Raw genomic sequence first — 3997 nt, forward strand, 5'->3', positions numbered from 1 at the left:
CCACCTGTAAAAAACACAACATATGTAAGTATCACTATTAAAATCAACATTGCAAGCAATAAAATTGGTTACATCTCAAAGACCTGAATTACCTTGCCCACAGTCTTATTACAGCTACCATAAAGTCTTCAACAGCCTAACAAGTTCCATGTGTTTTACCTCCACTAAAAAAAAATGTCTTCAGCACCCAACCACCCAATAACAGGATCCTTCTACTCATATCGAGCCCAATTCATGTGTATTTGTTATATCATCATTTAACTTCTCTAGTTTTCTTCCCTTCCTTCCCCTCCCTGTCAAACTCAGGGATAACAAATTGCCTCCATGTTCAATCCATATGTTCCAACTTGAATTCATATGTCAAACATGGGTGACCAGAACTGTACACAAGAATTCCTGAGGAAATCCCACCCGTGTCCTGTACAGAGATGTATCTTGCAAAGACAGTATCCCGGTTACTGGAAATCCTGCCCTGGTAGAGGATCACATTTACCTCCTCTCCAGGACGGTCACACTAGTGGCTTAACGTAAGACAAAAAACCTCAGTAAATCTTTATTGCCATATGTGTTTTGTTCTGTTCTCCAATAAAAATAAAGAATATGATCAGCTAAAAAGACTCATTTCAACTTAAAAGGAACACAGAAATCCCAAGAACTAACCTAGAAGGGATGCATCTCATACTGTTTAATAAACCAAATGTTTTTCCAAAGTAAGAAAGTTTTGTATATTGCTAATAAACTTCCCTACCTATTGAAAAGGCAAAAAGCACTTCCCAATATGCAGCCATAGGAAAAATAAAAAGAAAGCAGCTACTGATTCTCCAACATCCCACCTCATGGTAGAAGGTCAGCTTCTACCATGAGGTGACAAAAGCAACTCTGCATTTCTCATCAACAGAATGACAAATCCTCCACAGTCAGAGTTCAGTCATTAAGAAAGGGCAACAATGGGCAGGATTCAAAGTAGCATTGGGAAGCCTGTGCATAGGAAAGCCTAAATTTCAGTACAATACTAACACGCTCCACCATCTTTCAAAAATTTACATTTCACCCTGTCCAGCACATTCAGTTTTTCACACTTCTGAGCAAATATGGCACCACCAGGATCTTCTGTGAACTTCCACTCTGAATCAAGTTACAGTGATCCCGCAGCATCATAAGTACAGTATTACAGGTATTTGAAACCAACACAGACTAGTTCTGTACTAAGGCCTTCCGAAGTTTCCCACCCTCTTTGAGCTTGCACAACTTCGAGAGAACAATCAAGTCCAATGAAAAATGAAAAAACTTTTTCCCAAATTTATTTTTAATCTGGATACCCTCCCCAACTGAGTTCACACCACGAACATTTTGCAGTAAGGTGACCTTGTGCTAGCCTGAATTGATCATGGCAATATACTGTGTTAAAAGTGATTAATGCCCCTAGCAAATGGGTATTGTCAATGCAGAGAAACATCACTGTAAAACAACCCACAGGTAGCATGCTAATTCCCACTTGTTAACAGACCACTATAAAGCAGGTAAACCCCAGCTATACTGCCTCTGAAGATCACAGAAGCACAGAATGGTTTGGGTTGGAAGGGGCTGTTAAAGATCATCTGGTTCCAGCCCCGGGCAGGGACACCTTCCACTAGCCCAGGTTGCCCAAAGCCCTGTACAACCTGGCCTTGAATCCTCCCAGAGAGGGGGCAGCCACAGCTTCTCTGGGCAGCCTGTGCCAGGGCCTCCCCATCCTCATGGTAAAAAATTTGTTCCTTATCTAATCCACCCTCTTTCAGTTTAAAAGATGCACCAGACTGACCTACCCAACAGCTCCTATACGCAAAGTCCAGCTATAACGTCAAACAAGAAAGAGCAAGACATTCCATGCCACAGCTAGACTGCAACAGAGGTCCTAACGGCCATTTCAGCTTCGGGACGGGCAGGATGGAGAAGGAGCAGGAAGAGGAGCCCCCGCCGCGGGAGGAGGGAGGGCGCCCGCCGAAGAGGCACACCGGCTGTGAGATTGTTACCGATTGTCAGTGATTTGTTATTGATTTGATTTGGGAGTTTATCATAACTAACCAAATTTTATAAGAATATAAATTTTATAAAACGTAGAGAATAATTGTATATCGTTTTAAGTAAACATGGAAATATTGTGTACCCATGTAATCAGTTCTGCTGCTATGAGGTCCTTTGTAAAGCCCCAGACCAAGGCCATTAGTTAGATAATTATGTTGTGATTGAATAAAAGTGATTTATTGTGTTATAGACTTGGGGCTATATTGTACAAGAGTCCCGAAGCATGTTAAAGTTGCAATGTGAGCCAAAGTCCTGAGTCAGGAACACTGAAGGGCCTTTTCTGAGGAGTCACAGTCTCTGGTGGTCACAAAAGCAGCCCCAGACTCATTTCAGGACTCCAGCATGCATGACCAGCCAGAGGCGTGGGTATGAAAACGAGTTATGGGAATTAACAGGGTTATGTATGAGCACTTGATTAATATCTATTATTGTATCCTATATAATCAGCATGTTATACTAATTAGGTGTGAGTTGTTGGTTAGACGACTCCCCTACACACCCAGCACTGCTAATAAAGGAGTGTCTGCTCATCTACATCACACTAGTGTCGATAAATTCTTTGTGCCGTTTTTGGTAATAAGATCACCTCCAACCTGCCTCTCCTGGGATGGTGCCAGGGCTCCCAAAGATGGAGGCCACAAGAGCCATGTCTTAGGCTGCCTGGAGGCGGTGCCTGCCTGCCCCAGCCCACACTGTTTCTACACATAATGGTTGCCTTGAGTTCACAAATTCTCCTCAGGCGTGTTCCAGGGGAGCCGCTGGCAGAGCCCATCACCATATGCAGGCATCCCCAGGTCCCCATTTAGATGACTTTAGGAAGCTAAAACAAGGCCCATCAGCTCACTTCCGTGCCATCAGACAGACAGACCTATGCCCGAATCTCTTCCACAGTCTCCCTGCCTACACATTTAATCCAAAGCGGCAGGACCTGTTGGTGGCCAAATGAGTTTTGTGGCCAGAGCAGTCTGGAGTGCACACCCGACTCACAGAGTGCCCTGAAATGTGCCAAGACTGCTGAATTTCCATAAATCATTCCCATTTTACTACTACTGCTGTCTCCTTCCAAGGTCCAGGGCTTTTCCTCGCCTGTCCTCTCTCAAGCTTCTACTTACAGCACCAAAAAAACCTGGTGAGTCAGGGAGCGGGAAGCTGGAGCTCTCAGCTGTTGGGCAGGACACTGCTGATAGGTGCCCACCAGCCCCATGGATGCCCGTGTGGACTGTACAGTCACATGTTTTGCTCTGGGTTCCCTTGCATTGAATATTTGAACATCATTAGCTAAAGGTAACAAAACAAAAGCCCACTCTTGCTAATTTTCTTGCCTCTCACCTCAAAACTGGTCATTAATCAGAAGGGATGTGTGGCTGATTCTACTAGATGTAACTTGTTATCAAGCTGGTTTGTATTTGTGGACACTGTAGGACTGTAGGAGGATTCAGATACATGGGAAGGCAGCAGCTGCACAGTGATTTTGACCGTTCTCAGGAACAGAGGAAGCAACCAGAGGCTGTAAAGGTCTGCAAAATGTAGCTGGTGCATTCCAGAGGTCTGCACAGCACACACTGACAATACCAGTGATGAGAAGTGACTGGAGCTGACTGGAACCTACTCTGGACTCTTGTTCAGAGGAGTTAGATGATGAAATCCATCTGGGAGAACTGCAGAGATCAGCTCCAAACAGTGACAGGGAAGAAAAGGAAGCAACAGGCAATTGCCGTAACACCACTATCTTCACCTGTAAGCCTAAGTATTTCATGGTTCCATAGGAACTGGCATATACTTCATTATCTCACTTTATTCTCCTTTTGTTCGTGTTTAGCCAAATTTCTGAAATAGCCACAAAATTAATTTGAGTTTTACCTAATGGGTGAGACAAATGTTTTTCTCAGAGCACATTTAACATGTTTTCCATAGTTTTACACCAACCAACATC

The sequence above is a fragment of the Athene cunicularia genome, assembly GCF_003259725.1.
Source record: "Athene cunicularia isolate RWA chromosome 23 unlocalized genomic scaffold, athCun1 chr23_part1, whole genome shotgun sequence".
NCBI lineage: Eukaryota > Metazoa > Chordata > Aves > Strigiformes > Strigidae > Athene > Athene cunicularia.